Raw genomic sequence first — 21,933 nt, 5'->3', positions numbered from 1 at the left:
AGCGTCCAGTCAGAATCACAGGGTTATAAAATTTAGAGCACTGTTTTACTAGTACAGTAAAAATAAATCTCTTGGGCTCCATAGGCCCAGAGCATGTGGGGATCTGGGATCTTGAGTCTCTCAATGTAAGTGAGGCAGAGTTGCCTAGTTGGATTGTGTTTGATCTGGTTATCTTGTATCTACCCCAGTGATTAACTGATAATAAATGCTTCAACTGTGCTATTCAGCTTACTTTATTTTTATGGTGTTTGTTAAGTGCTTACTACTATTTGCTGATGTAACAATTGACCCAAAAATACAAATTGTCTACTATTTGCTGATGTAACAATTGACCCAAAAATACAAATTGTCAACTCCATGGTGTTTTCAGTGACAATGTATGGATCCAAAAGCTGGACAGTGAAGAAACAGGATAGAAGGAACATGGATTCTTTTGAAATGTGGTGTCAGAGAAGGCTATTGTGAATACCATGGACTGCCTGAAAAAAAATGGATTTTGGAGCAAATTAAACCGAAGTGGTCTTCTAAAGGCCAAATGACTCGACCTAGATTAGCATATTTTGGACACATAATCAGGAGGACTAATTCTCTGGAGAAAACACTGACGCTAGGAGAAGTCCAGGAAAACTGTGGAAGAGGCAGATTAGCAGCTAGATGGATAGAAACCGTAACAATGATAATGGAAGGACCATTAGGAAGGTTGCGGATTATGACAGGGGACAGGATGTTCTGGAGAAAGTATATCCATGGAGTCGCTATGAATCAGAAACAACTCAAAGGCATATAATAATAATAGTAATAATAATAATAATAATAATGTGCCAGGCACTGTACTCAATGTTGGGGTAGATATAAGGTAATCAGGTTGGACACAGTCCATGACCTATGTGGGGCTCATAGTCTTAATTCCCATTTTGACAGATGAGGTAAATGAGGCACAGAGAAGTTAAGTGACTTGCCCTAAGGTCATACAAGTTGGGGAGTGGGGATTATTCATTCATTCATTCAATCGTATTTATTGAGCACTTACTGTGTGCAGAGAACTGTACTAAGCACTTGGGAAGTACAAGGTGGCAACATATAGAGATGGTTCTTACCCAACAACGGGCTCACAGTCTAGAAGGGGAAGACAGACAACAAAATAAAACATGTAACAGGTGTCAAGTTGTCAGAACAAACAGAATTAAAGCTAAATGCACATCATTAACAAAATAAATAGAATAGTAAATATGTAGAAGTAAAATAAATAGAGTAATAATTCCATACAAACATATATACAGGTGCTGTGGGGAGGAGAAGGAGGTAGGACAGTGGGGATGGGGAGGAGGAGAGGAAAAAGGGGGCTCAATCTGGGAAGGCCTCTTGGAGGAGGTGAGCTCTCAATAGGGCTTTGAAGGGAGGAAGAGAGCTAGCTTGGCAGATATGCAGAGGGAGGGCATTCCAGGCCTTGGGGAGGACGTGGGCCGGGGGTCAACTGCGGGACAGGTGAGAATGAGGTACAATGAGGAGGTTAGCAGCAGAGGAGCAGAGGGTGCGGGCTGGGCTGGAGAAGGAAAGAAGAGAGATGACGTAGGAGGGGGCGAGGTAATGGAGAGCTTTGAAGCCAAGAGTGAGGAGTTTTTGCTTGATGAGTAGGTTGACAGGCAGCCACTGGAGATTTTTGAGGATTAGAACCCAGGTCCTAGTTCTGCCTGCACAATATCTCTTGGATCCACCCCTTCCTCACCAACCAAACTATTACCATCCTTGGACAAACTTTGATCACTTCAGGCTAGACTATTGCATCAACCACTTCACTAGTTCTCCCAAACTCCAGTCTCTCCCTGTTCCAATCTATATTCATTGTGGGCAGGGAACTTGTCTACCAATTCTGTAATATTGTATTCTCCAAAGCCCTTAGTACAGTGCTCTGCACACAGTAAGCTCTCAATAAATACAATTGATTGATATTACACACGGTTGCATGATCGTCTTCTTGAAGCTTTGCTCATCTCTTCTCTCCTCAAAACTCTACACTGGCTTCCTGTATTTCTCTATATCAAGCAAAAACTCCTCACAATCAGTTGCAAGGCTGTCCATCTTATCTATCTACTCTCTTCTCCCACTGCTGCCCTTCTCCACTCTTTGCTCCTTTTTTCCTTGTTCTCATGTCTTTCTTGCCTTCACCCTCTGGCTCACTATATTCTCCAGACTTGGAACTCCTTCTCTCCCCAAATCCAATGGACCACAATTCTCTGTACGCTCAATGTTCTCCAAAGATTCCATCTCCTACCCCAAGTCTCCCCTAATTACTTCCCAGCACTCTAAGCTATATAATCCTATCAGTCAACTCTAACCCATATGAATTCATTCATACCCACTGACACTATTTTCTCTCCTCCTCCCCCCTTCCCAGTCGCCCCCCCTGCCCAGCCCCCTTCCCCTCCCCACAGCACTTGTATATATTTTTACATATTTATTACTTTATTTATTTTACTTGTACCTATTTACTACTCTATTTTATTAATGATGTGCATATAGCTATAATTCTATTTATTCTGATGGTTTTGACACCTGTCTACTTGTTTTGTTGTCTGTCTCCCCCTTCTAGACTGTGAGCCCATTGTTGGGTAGGGACCGTCTCTATATGTTGCCGACTGGTACTTCCCAAGCACTTAGTACAGTGCTCTGCACACAGTAAGTACTCAATAAATACAATTGAGTGAATGAATGAATGCATATGTTAGTGACCCCATTAGAGTGTAAGCTTCTTGTGACAGGGAATGTACCACTTCTATATTCTGAATTTCCCATGTGCCTAGTGCAGTGTTCTAGATCAAGGGATGCTCAATAAATATTAGATATTCAATATTTTATTATCTGGAAATGAAATGTAGTGTTTAAGGTCCTATAGTCATTGTTATGCGTGACTAATGAATATTATTAATTAATGATAAAACTACCTTGAGAAAATGGCTATATCAGTTTTATTTGTTTCCTAATATCATCGGCTGCTTTATTCATTTGTATTCCAGGTTTCTAAGCTGTAACTCACCTCTCTCTCTCTCATTGTACACCAAGAAGCTAGAATTAGAGCATGACTAAGAAATGTTTCATCCTTTTATTATTACCTTCAATTTCTCCAAAGTAAAATTTGCCACTTGGATTCATATTTCAAAATGACTCATTTTATACCCAGACTATAAAATAAGTGGATTCCACCTTCACTAAAACAAACCCAAGGAAACCCAGTTTAGCATCATACAACCGTGAAAAGTTGCTTTGCTGTTGGAGAACATTTACTGCCTTTATTTGTGCTCATTTTTTAGTTTCCAACAACCAGCTCTTACAAATAGAATTACTCCTGCTGTGTAACTTTACTGGAGGAGTTTATGCTACAAGGGAATAGAGCCAAAATATACTTTCAGAAAATGGATTTCATTGTACGTTTCATTACTTAGACTGTGAGCCCCATGTGGGATACGGATTGTTCCAACTTGAATATCTTGTATCTACCCTAGTGTGTAGTCCGGTGCATGGCACATAGCAAGTGCTTAACACGCCATCATTATTATTATTATGATTTCACCTCAATGGAAAAAAGGAAGACTTTTCCTCTATTACTCTTCTTCCTTCTTCAGTCTTTGTTTTCCTTCTCCTCGTCTACCCCCTAAACCAGTAGCAGAAGGCCAACAAGTGGTTTCTCTAATTATTATTCAGCTGTGTCAGAAGTCCCCGCAGGCCGAGAGTCAGTGCAGATCAGGCCATAATGAGGGCAGGGGATTGCCTTCTCTCTAATGTAAAAATAAAAGCAGAAAATCACTGAGGCTACAAGCTCTCATAAAAACACATAAAGGAAAAAAAAATCAAGTTTTTCTGGTAGAGGCACTATTTATGCCTGATTAACTAGGTTGGTTTATCACAATTGTGAATTAAAAACCCTTATATTATCATGCAAAATTGAATTGTTATAAAATCACATAGGCATTTACCTTTCGAAGTAGTTATGCCATATATGCAGTTAATCTCAGAGTCTTAAAAATAACGGAAATTCCATTAAAGCCACAATCACGATTATGGAGGGGAATAGCTTGCAAGAAACCTCATTTCTGTGGCAGCTATCATTAGCCAGGGCTGTCGGCAAAACTTCCTCCTACTGAGTGAGAGTCTGTTGGGGGTCTACTTGAAATGAATGGGGTGTGAGAAAATAAAGAAGATTTGAGGCAAAACCCTGAAGATTAAGTATTTTCCCCTCACGGTGGTTTTCAGAGAGATTATAAATTGTTTGCAATCACACTATCCAACATTAGAAATTTCATCAGTTTATTTTTAATATGTTTGTATATCCTTGCTCTATCCCAAGAATAAATGAACTGCTTTTACCCAAGCCTTTTCATTTACAAAATTATTATTCCTTTCACATCTCCCTTGTTCCTCCCTATCACTGCTGAATATTTTTTAAGTAGGTGAAAATTCATGGTTTTCTTGCTTTGCTTGCCAATATGGTATGGAAAGAAGATTAATAAAAATGTTTTTTATTCTTATTTATTTAACAAAAAAAAGCTAAGATGAAATGAATGAATTATCCTGGGCTATATTGAAACCTTCTGACTATTTCTAAGGAGAGAGAGATTTTACTAAATAGAATACCATACTTCTTTAAGGGACAATTATTAAGATTCTTCCATTTTAAAATCAATACCTAGAATAACTAGGCACATTGTGAGGGAGGTAGAGGACAGTATTTATTTAGAAAAGCTATACTAAATTATACCTCTGGCTCTAGCTCTGTTTCTTGCACACATACTGTAAATAGAGCCATCTGTGGGTTTGAAGATGATGTTACTGATGATGAGATTTTATTTCTCTCTTTGTGTATGTGTGTGTGTGTGTGTATGTGATACAAGACCGATTTAAGGCTTGCAGTTCTTTCTGCCTCATGTGCATGGAAAGATTGCCTTAGCAATAATATCTCTTAGGTGCTTCCTATTGAAAGAAGCAGCATGTCCAGAGGATTTAGGTTCTAATCTCTGCACCTCCACTGTCTCCTGTGTCACACTGGGCAAATGACTTAACTTGTCCTGTTTTTATTTTCCTCATCTGTAAAATGGGGATTCACTATCTGTTCTGTGACTGTCATGGCTATTGGACTCTAGACAGCTCTGTTTAAGCATTAAGGAATCTGCGATTGTCTCTTTCAACTGCAGTGATTTGAAGTTTTTCTTGTATGCTTTTGTCTCTGTGTTCTTACATTTTTTTTAATCGCTTCTCACGTACCAGCTACCAACTTTCCAGCCCTCCACTTAGATTGGGAGCCCTTTGAAAACCAAAGGACCACAAACTTCTTGAGAGGAGGGATCGTGTCTACCAAATCAATTGTACTATACTCTCCCAAATGCTTAGTATAGCACTCTGCGCTAAGTAAATGCTTGACAAATCCCATAGATTGACTTACTCTCTATTGCATTCTTCCCCACTAAATAGCTTAATGCTTTGCATGCACTGATTTCTCATTCAATAATAGATAATAATTTGCCTACTAAATCCGAGAAAAAAAAAGTGACTGAATTTGAGTACTGTGCTGTTATAAGTCAGTCCATGAATCCTGCAGTGGTCTAGTAAATAGCCTGGATGAAACTGGAGTCTCCCTGTAAAAAAAATCCAGTAGTGGTTATAGGGAGAACACTATCTGATCCACTCCCTTTAAACTCCAGAAAAATGCTGGCATTTTTCAATCAATCAGCAACATTGTGGACCACCCCCTTCTCCAGGAAACATTATCCAATCTTGTGCTGTGGGGCTGGGAGAGGGGAAGAACAAAGGGAGCAAGTCAGGGCAATGAAGAAGGGAGTGGGAGAAGAAGACTGGGGGTGGGGGCGGGGGGGGGTGTTAATGTGGGAAGGTCTCTTGGAGGTGATGTGCCTTCAATAAGGCTTTGAAGAGGGTGAGAGAAATCGTCTGTCCTTCCCTTGACACCATGGCTCCCTCCAGTTATCGCCCCATCTCCCTCCTAGCATTCCTCTCCAAACTCCTTGAGCAAGATGTTTACACCTGCCATCTCAAATTCCTCTCCTCCAATTCTCTCCTTGACCCTCTTCAATACGGCTCCTGTCACCATCATTCCAAAGAAACAGCCCTCTCAGAGGTTGCCAATGAACTCCTTCTTGCCAAATCCAATGGCCTCTACTCCATCTTAATCTGCCTTGACCTCTCAACTACCTTTGACACTGTGGACCATCCCCTTCTCCTGGAAATGTTATCCAACCTTGGCTTCACTGACTCGGTCTTCTCCTGGTTCTCCTCTTTCTCGCTCTGGCCATTCATTCTCAATCTCCTTCGCAGGTTCCTCCTTTGCCTTCTGCCTTCTAACTGCGGGGGTCCCTCAAGGTTCAGTTCTGGGTCCCCTTCAATTCTCCATCTATACCCACTCCTTTGGAGAACTCATTCATTCATTAATTCAATCGTATTTATTGAGCACTTACTGTGTGCAGAGCTGGGGAAGTACAAATCGGCAACATATAGAGACAGTCCCTACCCAGCAGTGGGCTCACAGTCTAGAATGGGGAGACAGACAACAAAACAAAGCAAGTAGACAAGTAGACAGGTGGTAGACAAGTAGACAGGTGTCATTCACTTCCTTGGCTTCAACTACCACCTCTATGCAGATGAAACCCAAATCTCCATCTCCTCCCCTGATCTCTCTCCCTCTCTCCAGTCTTGCATCTCCTTCTGACTTCAAGACATTTCTACTTGGATGTCTTCCCATCACTTCAAACTTACCATGTCCAAAACGGAGCTCCTTATCTTCCCACCCAAACCCTGTCCTCCCCCTGACTTTTCCAATGCTGTAGTCAGCACAACCATTCTTACTGCCTCACAAGCCCACAACCTTGCTGTAATCTTTGACTTCTTTCTCCCATTCCACCCACACAATCAATCCATCACTAAATCTTGTCGGTCGCTCTTCTTCTGCTCCCTTCTGCAGTGCCTTGACTTGCTCCCTTTTTTCTTTCCCTATCCCAGCCCCACAGCACTTATGTACATATATCTGTAATCTATTTATTTGTATTGATGTCTGTCTTCCCCGCTGTAGACTGTAAACTCATTGTGGGCAGGTAATGTTTCTGTTTATTGTTGGATTGCACTCTCCCAAGCACTTTGTACAGTGCTCTGCACACGGTAAGCACTCAATAAATGTGACTGAATGTATTGAATGAATGAATGAATGAATGATTATTATATTCACCCCACCCCCAACCCCACAGCACTTGTGAACTTTATACTCTGCCATTTCCCTTAATTGTAATTTATTTTAATCTCTGCCTCCTCTCTAGACTGTAAGATCCTTGTGCAGATAGATAATGCCTACCAACTCTATTGGATTGTACTTTCCTAAGCACTTAGTACAGTGCTCTGTACACAGTAAGCAATCAATAAATACCATGGGTTGACTGATCATTTGACAATGTGTGCCTGACAAAATATAACCCTGATCCCAAGGGCTTTGCACATAGCTGGTATGTAATTAATACTATTTATGTTAATGGTGATGGTGATAATGATGATGATGATGATGATGAATATCATCCATCAGTAACTAATTTGAAATTCCTCCAAATTCTGTAACAGATTTGGAGAAAAGGGGGGCTGGAAACAATATGTGGAAATGCAACCCTACTATGTGGCAGATTATCCTTCCAGTGAATCAAGCAATATGAAAACTGAGAAAATCAAGCTCTCTAATGAAAAAGGCCTGATCAAAGTCAAACAACCCTGCCATAAATAGTGCCTCAGAAGATAAGAGAAGCTTATTAACGTGCTGTAAATGTAATGAGCAACCTCACCAAAGAAACCCAGATCAGAGCAAATCATGTTAAAAGAATCCACAGCACAGTTCCAAATGAGCAACAGATTTCATCCCCTGCTCATAACTGATGCAAGGAAGTGCAAAATCCAAATACTAAAGCACTTGTAATTAAAATAAACAGTAGCAGCCAAGGACTTAATTTTTCATAATTGAATCAATTCATTTTTATAAAACTCCTACAATGAAATCCAGAAAATATATTACACAACCCGTTAGTATATAGTCATCACTGCTTGTAAATGTACTCAGCTATAAATACAGTAAAGTGTATATTCATGTGTTTTATGGGAGGAGGGAGGTGCGAGGGAACGAAGGAATGTGGAGAAAGTTGTCTTTAATTGACAACTGTGGAAGTTGTGTTTAAACTTAAACACAGGTTTTCAAAAAGAGCTAAAACAATGTCCCTGAAAACTCAATCGATGGTATTTAATGAGCATTTACCTGTGAAGAGCACTGTCAGGGAGGTTACAATCTAGTTGGGGAGACAGTCATTAAGATAAACTACAGCTAGGGGAGGTAGCAGAGTATAGCAGAATACAGACCCAAGTGCATTGATGACACAGTAGGGAGGGTGCAGAGGGTGGGGAAATGAGAACTTAGTCAGAGAAAGCTTCAGGGAGGGCCCTGAAGATGACGAATGTGGTAATCTAATAGATATAAAGTGCTTTGCACATAGTAAGCGCTGAACAAATGCCATCATCATCATCATCATCATCTAAAGGAAGAGGGAGTTCCAGGCCAGAGGAAACAGGCCTCCTCCCCCTCCCCATCCCCCCCACCTTACCTCCTTCCCCTCCCCACAGCACCTGTATATATGTATATATGTTTGTACATATTTATTACTCTATTTATTAATTTTACTTGTATATATTTATTCTATTTATTTTATTTTGTTAATATGTTTTGTTTTGTTGTCTGTCTACCCCTTCTAGACTGTGAGCCCGCTGTTGAGTAGGGACCATCTCTATATGTTGCCAACTTGTACTTCCCAAGCGCTTAGTACAGTGCTCTGCAAACAGTAGTTGCTCAATAAATACGATTGAATGAATGAATGAAAGACACGAGCAAGGGGGTCGGTGGTGAGAAAGATGAGATCAAGATATCCAGATAACAGCCCGACCTAATGTTAATAATAATAATGGTATTTATTAAGCGCTTGTTATTTGACAGGCACTGTACTAAGTGTTGGGGTGTATACAAGCAGATCTGGTTGGGCGCAGTCCTTGTCCCAGGTGGGGTTCATACTTGTAATCCCCATTTTACACACGAGGTAACTGAGGCAGAGAGAAGTTAGCAGAAGTTAGTAGCGGCACCAGACCATGCTGCCGCTCTAAGTTCATTTTACAGATGAGGTAACTGACGTAGAGTGACTTGCCCAAGGTCACTCAGCAGACAACTGGCAGAGTCAGGATTAGAACCCATGACCTTTTGACTCCCAGGCCCATACTTTATCTACTAGACCATGTTGCCACTTTAAGTTCATCCTTGACTGCTTTAACTCTGCCCTCTCCTCTACCCAGCAACATTTTTTCTCCATTCTTATTGACTCCCAAGTCCATTGCTCTTGGCAATTGTTTCAGATGTTTAACTCCCTCCTTAGCCTCCCTGCCCCCCATCACTTGACCCTAGTGAAAATTGAAAATAAAGAAAATTGAAACATCTCCCTAAAATCTCCCCTTCTCCCCTCCAGTCTCTCTCTTTCTTCCCCCTTTCCAACTTTCCCTTATTTCCCAGAAGCATCTCAAGAGGAGATTTCCTGCCTCATCTCAAAATCCGAGTTCTTCATCTGTGTTTCTGATCCCATCCCTTCTCAACTTATCAAAGCACTTACCCCCTCCCTCTTCCCTCCCAGACCACTTCAACTGTTTGCTCTCCAAAGGTTTTCCCTCCTCTGCTTTCAAACATGCTCATATCTCCCCATTCTAAAACAATCCTCCCTTTATCCCACTGCTCCCTCCAGTTATTGCCCCAACTTCCTCTTACCATTCCTTTCCAAGCTATTTGAGTGAGTTGTCTACACCTGCTGTTTTCAGTTCCTTTCTTCCAATTCTCTTCTGAAAAACTGGCTTCCACTCTCTTCACTCCACAGAACTGCTCTCTCAAAGATCACCAATAATCTGCTTGCCAAATCCAATGGCCTCCACTTCTTCCTAATACTCCTTAATCAATCAATCAATCAATCGTATTTATTGAGCACTTACTTTGTGCAGAGCACTGTACTAAGCGCTTGGGAAGTACAAGTTGGCAACATATAGAGACAGTCCCTACCCAACGTTTGGCATTGTCGACCACCCCCTTCTCCTGGACACATTATCAATCCTTGGCTTCACTGACAATGCCCTTTCCTGGTTCTCCTATCTCTTTGGCAGTTCTTTCATGGGCTTCTCCTCTGCCTCCCACCCCTTAGATGTGGGAGTCCCTCAAGGTTCAGTTCAACTGCACCCACTCCTTTGGAGAACTCATTCACTCCTAAGGCTTCAACTACCATCTCATTGAGGATGTTTTCCAATTCTACAGCTCCAGCCCAGATTCATTCATTCGTTCATTCAATCGTATTTATTGAGCACTTACTGTGTGAAGAGCACTGTACTAAGCGCTTGGGAAGTACAAGTTGGCAACATATAGAGGCGGTCCCTATCCAACAACGGGGCTCACAGTCTAGAAGGGGGAGACAGACAACAAAACAAAACATCTCTCTCCTTCTCCTCTGCAATCTCGCATTTTCTCCTGACTTCAGGACATCTCTATATGATTGTCCCACCAACAGCTAAAACTTAACATGTCCAATACACAACTTTTTATCGTCTAACCCAAACCCTGTCTTCCCTCTGACTTTCCCATCACTGTAGACAGAACCACCACCCTCTCTGCTTCACAAGCCTTTAATTTTGACATTAACCTTGACTCATCTCTCTCATTCAACCCTCATATATCACTTCATATATATATATATATGTATATATATGATATATCATATATCATATGCCACCAAATCCTGTCGACTCACCCTTCACAACATTACTGAAGTCTGCTCTTTCCTCTCTATTCAAACTTCTACCATGTTAATCCAAGCACAAATCCTATCCTGCATGGATTATTCCATCAGCCTACTCACTTACCTCTCTGCCTCCTGTTTCTCCCCATTCCAGCCCAAAGTTCACGCTGCTGCCCGGGTCATTTTTCTATAAAGCCATTCAGTCCATGTTTTCCCACTCCTCAAGAACCTTCAGTGGTTGCCCATCCACCTCCACATAAAACAGAAACTCCTTTCCATTTACTTTAAAACATTCTAACAGCTTTCCACCTTATTAAAAGCACATCTTCTCAAATAGGCCTTCCCTGAGCAGGCCTTCATCTCCTCTTCTCCTACTCCCTCCTATATCACTCTTCCACTTTGATTTGCATCCTCTATTCACCCCTCCCTTGGCCCCAAGGTGGCTTAGTAGATAGAACACGGGCTTGGGAGTCAGAAGACATGGGTTCTAATGCTGGCTCCGCCACTTGTCTGCTGTGTGACCTTGGGCAAGTTACTTCACTTCTCTGGTCCTCAGTTCCCTCATCTGTAAAATAGGGATTAAGACTGTGAGCCCCACATGGGACAACCTGATTAGCTTGTATCTACCCCAGCACTTAGAACAGTGTTTGGCACATAGTAAGCACTTAACAAATACCATGATAATTATTATTACTATGTCCATATCTGTAATGCACTTATTTATATTAATGTTTGTCTTCCCCTCTAGACTGTAAGCTATCTGGGGGCAGCGAATGTGTTTGTTTTATTGTTATATTGTACTCTCCCTTGTGCTTAGTACAGTGCTTTGCATATAGTAAGCACTCAATAAATATCATTGATTGGCTGAGTGAACGAGTGAATGATGGAGGTACGGTGAATAGTTCGGTGTTAGAGGGAAGTGTTGGGGCTGGGTTGTAGTGGGAGAGGAGTGAAGTTAGGTAGGAAGCAGAGAGCTGATTGAGTGTTCCTAGATTCTGATAAAAGGAAAAATGTTAGTAAACATCAATGACTGCTGCACAAAGGAAATGACAATCATTCCAACAACAGTTATCCAAAACACTTTCCCACATCCTAAATAGATGTTCTTCTTTTCCTTGAGCCTCTTTCTAGGTCCATTTCTCACTTTCACACCTCACGTTTTCTTTTTATATTCACTCCCTTGGGGTTCACGAGTTCAACTATCCACTTCTACAGGGATGACTCCTATATCCACTTTGCCAGTCATTACCTTTCTCCAATGTTGCAATATCATATTTCCTCCTACCTCCAGGACATCTTTATTTGCATGTCTGCTGGTATTTCAAGTTCAATATGGCCAAAAGCTAACTCCTCATCTGCCTTCGCAAATCCTCTCCTCCACCTACCTTTCCCACCACAGCTGACTACATCATCATCATCCTCATCTCTGAAACTGGTTCTGCACACAGTGCTCTGTGCCCAGTAAGTGTTTAATAAATACCATTGACAGATTGGCAGCCTTGGCAGTATCTTTGACTTCTCCCTCTCATTTAACCTGCAAATTCAGTCTGTGCCAAATCTGTCATTTTTTTCTCTCTCCAACCTTCTCATTCTTTCTCTCTCTCTCCCCCACACTCTCTTTTTCTCTCCTTCTTTCTCTCACTGCTTAGTGCAATGTACCACACTGCAATAGAGAAGTGGCATGGCTCAGTGGAAAGAGTATGGGCTTTGGAGTCAGAGGTCATAGGTTCAAATCCTGGCTCCACCAATTGTCAGCTGTGTGACTTTGGGCAAGTCACTTAACTTCTCTGGGCCTCAGTGACCTCATCTGTAAAGTGGGGATGAAGACTGTGAGCCCCCCACGGGACAACCTGATCACCTTGTAACCTTCCCAGCACTTAGAACAGTGCTTTGCACATAGTAAGCGCTTAATAAATGCCATCATCATTACAGTACTAGGACAACTACTATTTACTTGATTTACTATTTATTATTTAGTTTATTAATGCTTATAAAGATCCTGGTGTGGGTAGGTGCATATACTGGAAGTCAGAGGCAGCATTCCTGTCTCCTATCTATCGGGCTTAGACATCCACACAAAGTACGATTTTCCTACTCTATGGACAAACAAACACCTGTTTTCCTTATACTAAAACACCCAGTCTCCCTTGGACTTGTTAAAGAGAGAGAAATGTTCAATCTATAGTAAAGTTCTGAGCAATCTATCTCTTACCACTTTCTGGACTTAGTCTTAGTGGCAGGAGAGAAAGGAATAACACAGTGCTTTCAGGTTGAAGCTTTCTCAAGGTAATTTATGATAATGATGCTGTACCTTACATTAACTAAACATTAATAAGGCCATACTGAATGGATCTAGGAATACAAGATAGTAGGGAACAGTGGTACGGTGGGGACAGAGAAAAGATAAAGAGATTTTCATTGCACCTCCAACTGAATCTGTTCTCTGAGGAATTTCTTAGTCTTATGGCTGGCTGGTCCTCTCATTTCATGTAATCACAGTGCACATAGAGATAGGATTTATCAGGGCTGCCACAAATCATCACTGTGCTTAATTTATTCTAAATATGGTTCTCTATTTAAGCACCCAAATGAAAATTACTAAACAGCAAAACCAGCAAGCAAAAGAAGAGTCCTGGATATCAAGAAATAAAAATAAGATCTACTCTCTATCTCATGGAGTTTAGGGAGACCTTCAGTTAGAGAGCCTAGTCTTGCTTGAACACAGATCTTAATTATTAGCACCATTATCCCTTGAGACATCATTGTTCTTTTGCAACATTGTAGTTCTCATGATGACATATTAAAAATTGGCTACCTTTAAGGCTTAGGTAAATGATTATAAATTAGCAATTTAAAACAATTTCATTTGTTTGAAAAATAAAATAGTGCAATATTTCAGCTTGAAACCTTTAGATGATCTTTAGGGAAATTAGTTAATATGGCTAATAATTGAGCCAAATTATAAGGCAGTAGAAACAGCTAGGAGGAACAAGGTAACGATTCCTTCAAACGGTGCAATTAAATAAACTCAATAATGACACATCAAGGACAAGAAGTCTAGATTAAGGGCAGTGACTTTCTTTCCATGAACTAGAGATAATTCGTACACTAATTTTAAAATGGGCTGTTTTCCACATTAGTGGTTCAGATTGTCTCTATTGTGGTGTTACATGCTATGTTCAGAGTTAAAGGTAGGATAGTCCTAGGATGGACACGTTTTAGGGTTCTAGGTTCCCTTTTCATTGAAGTAAACATGCCTCTCAGCTGTTAAAAACAAGAACAAAAAACTTTCTCTTGTCTGCCCCTTATTCTGTGTGACATTTTGAGCTCCTAGCTATCATCAGCATTAAGGATACAATATGCACTTCTCTGTTGTATAATCAGTTCCTTCTTTTTTCTCTTTCATTAGAGTGTAAGCTCTGCATGGCCAGGGAATGTGCCCCTTGAGTATTTTGTCCTTCCAAAGCATATAATACAGTGTACTACCCCCGCAGGCACTCTGTAAATGCTGTTGCTATTACAACTACAGGGACAGATTTTATGTGTGCTATTTGTTCTCATGTGTGTTTTACACACAATAGACACTTGATAAGTAGTGCTTCGCAACTTGTCTGCTATGTGACCCTGGACAAGTCCCTTAATTTCTCTCAGTTACCTCATCTGTAAAATGGGGATTGTGACTGTGAACCCCATGTGGGACATGGATTGTGTCCAACCCGATTACCTCATATCTACTCCAGTGCTTAGAACCGTGCTTGGCATATAGTGAGCAATTAACAAATATGACAAAAAAAAGCTACTATCACTACTAAGAATCCTTCTACTAGTAGTGCCATATGGAACTGGCCATTGAGCCTCTCTAATACCCACCTTTGGAAATGATAGAATACCATAATAGTAATAATACCATAATAATAATAATCGACTACAAATACGCTCCCCCACTTCAAAGCCTTATTGAAGGCACATCTCCTCCAAGAAGCTTTCCCTGACTAAGCCCTCCTTTCCTCTTCTCCCACTCCCTTCTGTGTCACCCTGACTTGCTCCCATCATCATCATCATCATCATCAATCGTATTTATTGAGCGCTTACTGTGTGCAGAGCACTGTACTAAGCACTTGAGAAGTACAAGTTGGCAACATATAGAGACAGTCCCTACCCAATAGTGGGCTCACAGTCTAAAAGGGGGAGACAGAGAGCAAAACCAAACACCAAGAAAATAAAATAAATAGAATAGATACGTACAAGTAAAATAAATAAATAGAGAAATAAACATGTACAAACATATATACATATATACAGGTGCTGTGGGGAAGGGAAGGAGGTAAGATGAGGGGGTTGGAGAGGAGGATGAGGGGGAGAGGAAGGAAGGGGCTCAGTCTGGGAAGGCCTCCATCATTTATCCCTCCTAACCAACCCCACAGCACTTACGTTCAAATCTGGAATTTATTTATATTAATGTCTCCCCCTCTACACTGTAAACTTATTGTGGGCAGGGAATGTGTCTGTTCATTGTTATACTGTATTCTTCCAAATGCTTAGTACAGTGCTCTGCACACAGTGAGTACTCAATAAATATGATAGAATGAATGAATGAACACAGGAATCAATCAAAGCCCCTGTGGTTCTTCAGCAAAATAAATACAGAACATACTTCTTCATAGGCAGAGTATATGCTCCTCCTTTGTGTTTGTGCTTTTCCAAATGCAGTGAACTCTGAAGCAGGGGTTCTAAGTGTTTATTTCCATGGGTTGATAACTCCTTTTATCCTATTTTCATCATTTTGTTAGCAACTTTACACTCCTAGATTTGTCAGCACACCATAACCTAATTGTTTTGGAAAACAATTACAGGCCAGCATCCTTCTCAAGGCCTTGCCTGGACCTCTATTGACCATTCTCCCCTTGTTTTCTCCACCTTTAGTAGATTGTCTAGACACAGTATCTTTTTCCCCACTTCACTTGGCAATTTTGGTCTTGTATTTTGTGAGGTAATAGGGCCTCTTTGGAGCTTGATATTATATTTTAGACCCTTAGCTGATGCATTAAATACTACTTCTATTACTATCATTGTTACCAATAATGGTATTTGTTAAGCATTTACTATGCACCAAACCCTGTACTAAGTCCTGGGGCAGATACAAGAAAATCAGTTTGGTCAAAGTCCTTGTCCCATTTTGGGTTCACTGCCTTAGGGGGCAGAGAAGAGGTATTTAATGCCAGTTGTGCAAGCGAGGAACAGGAGCACAGAGAATTTAAGTGATTTGCCCAAGGTCAAACAGCAGGCAAGTGGCCAAATTTTGGCTAATCATTCCCCTCTAGTTTGTGAATTCCTTGAGGTCAGGGATCATGTTTGCTAGCTGCTTAGTACTCACCCAACCACTTGATTAGTTCAGCTAATACTTCAGGAAGGGGCAAAAAGTAGTGGCTCCTGACTTCCTCATCTGTCACCTAAATGTGAGGACCCCTGGAACTGGTCATCACAATGCCTCAGTTTCTTTATCTTTAAAACATGGATTCAATACCTATTCTCCCCCCTACTTAGACTATAAGCTCCATATAATAATAATAATAATAATAATAATAATAATAATAATAATAATGGAATTTGTTAAGTGCTTACTATTTGCCAAGCACTGTTCTAAGCACTGGGGTAGATCCAAGGTGATCAGGTTGTCCCACGTGGGGCTCACAGTCTTCATCCCCATTTTACAGATGAGGTAACTAAGGCACAGAGAAGTTAAGTGACTTGCCCAAAATCACACAGCGGACAAGTAACAGAGCCGGGATTAGAACACATGACCTCTGACACCCAAGCCCATGCTCTTTCCACTAATCCACACTGCTTCTCAGGTGCAGGGGCTGTCCAAACTGATTTTCTTGTATCTGCCCTGGCATTCAGTGCAGGCTTTGACATGTAGCAAGTGCTTAAAAATACCACAGTTATTAGTAGTAGTAGTAGTAGTAGTACAGTAATTAAACATTAAAGGGGTGCATGTTGTAATTGCTATAGATAAAGCTTTGCTGATGTCCTAGCTCTGCAATTTTCTTTCATAAACATGTAACCACTAGACTATCCACGTGTATGTTCTGAAGAGTTCAAGAAGCACATCATCTTTCACTTTTTATACTAATATAAAATTAAATACTACATTCATAGTCAAGGTTGAAGATATGAACTTAAGTATGAAATTAAATATGACATCTTTTTAGTGCAGGTATATTTTTCTTTCTTAATATACAAGTACATATTCTAATACATGAGAAGTGAAAAATACATTCAGCTGTTTTAACAGATGTTGTATTGGTTGATGGTACCTCCTTCACATAATAATAATAATAATAATAGCATTTGTTAAGCACTTACTATGTGCAAAGCACTGTTCTAAGTGCTGGGGGGATACGAGGTGATCAAGTTGTCCCACATGGGGCTCACAGTCTTCATCCCCATTTTACAGATGAGGGAACTGAGGCTCAGAGAAGTGAAGTGACTTGCCCAAGGTCACACAGCAGATATGTGGTGGAGCTGGGATTCCAACCCATGACCTCTGACTCCAAAGCCTGGGCTCTTTCCACTGAGCCACGCTGCTTCTCATGTATAGATTAGGATATTTCACTTTGTTATGCCTAAACTTGATGTCTTAATTTAAACAGATAAAACTGTTTCATTTCTTTTTATTTGGCTTTTATTTGGAAAAAATAGTCAAACATTGAACTGAATTTCATAATATATGCTATTTGTTTTCTCTGTCCCATTGAAGAGTATTTAAATGATAATATTAGATTTTTTGATTCATATTACTCTGAAATACATGCAAATGGACATAAATATTGGCATTGCATTGTTGTTTAGCATTTTCATGCATATTTATCATCGTCACAAGTAAATATTTCTCACTTTCAAATTTCTTCATAAAATGATGTAGGGAAAAAAATCTAACTCTAAACCAAATAAACACACGGTTTAATGAAAAATTTAGGTGTGAATTTTTGTATGCTCTGCTTCCACACCATCTTTTATTACCATCACCATCTTCGAGAATAAAGGGGAGAGAGTTGATGGTAAAGAAATCATCATGGAATATCACCCTCTCCATTAACAGGTTAAGGCTAAGCCAAAGAAGCAGTGTGATTTCTCACGTGTATTTTTAGGGATGAAGAGCCATGGGCCCAGGAGTCCTTCTAATCCTAGTTTCTAATGCCTGCTCTGCCATTTGTCTGCTGTGTGATCTTAGGCAAGTCACTTCACTTCCCTGTGCCTCAGTTACCACATCTGTAGAATTTGGATTAAGACTCTGAGCTCCATGTGGGACATGGTCTGTGTCCAACCTGATTGCTTTGTATCTATTCCAGTGCTCTGAACAGGGTCCGTCATATAGTAAGTTCTTAAACAATACTATTAAAAAATCAAACAAACCTCTCTGCACCAGAAGGTCACTATGGTACCATCTTTGACTCCTCTCTGTCTTTTCCCTTCCACATTTCATCAATTACTAACTAAATCCTGCTGATTTTTCTCCGGAATATTTTCCAAATCTAGATTTTGAGATTGTTGTGGACAAGAATTGTGTCTGTCTGTTGTTATATTGTACTCTTTTAAGCGCTTAGTATAGTGCTTTGCACAAAGTAAGCACTCATTTAGAACAGTGCTCCAGCACTTAGAACAGTGCTTTGCACATAGTAAGCACTTAACAAACATCATCATTATTATTATTATGATTGAATGAATAAATGAAAAAAATCCTCTCCTTCTCCACCCTAACTGCTAGTGCCCTGAATCAAATTTGTGTTATTTCCCATCTGGATTACTGTCTCCAGCTCCTCTCCTGTCAGTGAAAAAATCATCATTATCATCATCATCATCATCATTATCATAATAACAATAATGGTATTTATTTAACACTTACTATATATGCCAAGCAGTAGACAAAACACTGGGGCAGATATGGGATAATAAGATCAACACAGTCCCTTTCCTACATGGGCCTCATGTTTTATGCATATTTTTTACAGATATATCCTTTTTTAAACTTTTTATTTTATTAGCATTATTAATGAAATATAAAATTAAATTGCGTGCATTAATTATAGAGGCATTACAATGCTTTCAATCTTATATTTATTATATTTTCTTTTTTCTTTTAAAGTTTTTTATGCCTATTTTTGCAGATGAGAATAATCAGGCAAGGAAAAGTCAAGTGTTAAGGTCAAAGAGAAGTTTAAATGGTTGAGCCAGGGGATAGAACCTAGGAGTCCTGTCTGTGTTTCATATGCTTTCCACTGAACCAAGTTCCTCAGCCTATGCTATATTCTTCTGCCTGGGTCATCATCCTAGAACTCATGAATCCCCTCTCTTAGGCCCTTCTCACTGCCTGGGATTTCCTTCCTTGTTAAATCATCCGTAGCACATATTGTATTGTACATTGTATTGTACTCTCCCAAGTGCTTAGCACAGTGCTCTGTCCCTATCTCCAAAGCCCTTCTAAATTACCATCTCCTCCAGGAGGTTTTCCCTGATTAATATTTATCCCCAAAGACTCCTTCCAAGTACTGTACTCACTGGCAGTGTATACATTTTACACAAGCTATTCAGTCATTCATATATGTTGAGCACTTGCTGTGTGTAGGGGATCTGTACCAAGAACTTGGTAGAGTACAACACAACAATATAACAGATACATTCCCTGTCTACAGCAAGCTTAGAGTCTACAGGGGGAGACAGACATTAATATAAACAAATAAACTACGGATCTGTACCTAGGTGCTGTGGGAAAGTGTCATACACAGAGTAGGTAGACACATTCCCTGACCACAAACCAGGGGTCTGGTTGTCATGGTAATTGCAACTACATCCCTAGGTCAAGACAAAGTTTGGCAGTTTCCTGGGAGAGTCTGGATGCCTGTATCTTCCTAGCCAAGGCTTTGGAACTACTTAGCAAGATAAATATTTCCCTGCATCTAATGACAGGGATCTAGCCACCGGTTCAGACTGCTATTATCTCCTTCCTGGATTACCTATAAATTAATCTTCCCATACCCAGCCCTCTCTAAATGCTGCTAATTAAAATAATCTTCATCTGCTGTTTTGAGATATCATTCTTCTTCATGGATTCATATCAGACTCAGCTAAGCTTCCTTGATTCCATAGCTCTACTTCTATCCATTCTGATAATAATAATTATGATGCTTGTTAACCACTTACTATGTGCCAAGCACTGCTCTAAAAGCTGGGGATGATACCAGTTAATGAGGTTGGATAAAGTCCCTGTCCCACATGGGGCTCACACTCTTATCCCCACTTTACAGATGAGGTAATTGAGGCACAGAGAAGTTAAGTGACTTGGCCAAGATCACACAGTGGACATATGGAGGAGCCAGGATTAGAACCCAGGTCCTTCCGACTCCCGGGCCCATAATCTATCCACTAAGTCATGCTGTTCCCTCTAGGCTACATGACATTAGCATGTAAGCTTCTAGAGGGCAGGAGCCATGCCTTTCCCTGCTAGTAGCTCAACATAGTACAGTGATTTTTACACAGTACACGCTCAGTAAATACTATTGTTTTGATTGTTGAACCTTATCCACTCTGTCACCTGGTTTCTTCACAACAATTCCTTCACCCACTACAAATTTTTCTCCTTTTCCACATCATCCCACATATTAACCACTTAGTACAGTGCTCTGTACACAGTAAGTGCTCAATGAATATGATTGAATGAATGTGGAATCATATCTAATTTAGTAATTATGGAATTCTTCAATTCTTTACATGTGCTGAGACTTGGAGTACCTAGAAGGTTATCAGATCAGACATGGTCCCTGTCCCACATGTCTCACAATCTTCAATTTTACAGATGAGGAACTGTGACCCAGAGAGGGTGAGTGATTTGTACAAGGTCACACAGAAAGTCAGTGGTGGAACTGGGAATAGAACCGAGGTCTTCAGATTCTCAGCCATGTTCTTTTTACTAGGTCTCTCTTCCTCTTTAATAATATTCTTCCTTTAAATTCCTGAGGTCCCATTTTCCATAGGAGCCCTACCCAAATAGGAGAGGATGCATTTGGATACTCTCCTCCTTAGCAAAAAGCAATTACCCTCCCCAAATATGCCCTTAAAAAAATTCATTATTTTTTGAGAGTCTCCTTTTTACTTAGCTGCTTGGTAATTCACATTTAAGGGTTCAAAGAATTATCAAGGCCAAGGAGATCACAAATTGAAGAAGAGACAAGTTGATCGAAGAAAAATTCCATATTAAAGTGAGAAATTGAACGATTTACAAGTGCTGCACTTGATTCTCACAAGGGCCCATGCTTCTTGGAGAGGTGGAGGGGACACCTCACTTGCTTCTCCTTTTTGCCATTAGGTATGCAGATGGTCACTGGAGTGCATGAGTGCATTAATAATAGTATTAATAATAATTATGGCATTTGTTATATACTTACTATGTGCCAAGCACTATTCTAAACACTGGGGTAGGCTCAAGGTAATCAGGTTGCCCCATGTGGGACTCGCAGTCTTAATCCCCATTTTACAGATGAGGTAACTGAAGCTCAGAGAAGGTAAGTGACTTATCCAATGTCACAAAGCAAACTAGTGGCCAAGCAGGATTAGAACCCACGTTCTCTGACTCCCGAGCTGATGCTCTTTCCACTGAGCCATGCTGCTTCTAAACCATGTTGCTCCTTGTAGGCAAGGAATGTGCCCATCAACTCTGCTATATTGTACTCTCTTAAGCTCCTAGGACAGTGCTCTGCACCCAGGGAGTGTTCTTTAAATATGACTGATTGATTGACTGGTTGAATGACTGCTGAGTTGCTAAAGAGAGAGGAGGACTTGCTGTTGTAGAGAGCCTGTACCGTTCCACTTTGTATGCCTCTTTGTGCTCTCAGACCCCTGGGGAGTCAGTACAGTGCTCCTCTGGTGACCTGGGCCAACCGAGCTTTGGGCTCTGTATGTCGCCTTCTGAAGATCTTCCCCTTCTCCCCCTCCCCATTCCCCCTGCCTTACCTCCTTCCCCTCCCCACAGCACCTGTATATATGTATATATGTTTGTACGTATTTATTACTCTATTTATTTTATTTGTACATGTTT

The sequence above is a fragment of the Tachyglossus aculeatus genome, chromosome 2 (assembly GCF_015852505.1).
Source record: "Tachyglossus aculeatus isolate mTacAcu1 chromosome 2, mTacAcu1.pri, whole genome shotgun sequence".
NCBI classification, from domain to species: domain Eukaryota; kingdom Metazoa; phylum Chordata; class Mammalia; order Monotremata; family Tachyglossidae; genus Tachyglossus; species Tachyglossus aculeatus.
The sequence above is the reverse complement of the archived record's forward strand: the minus strand, read 5'-3'. Positions refer to the sequence as shown.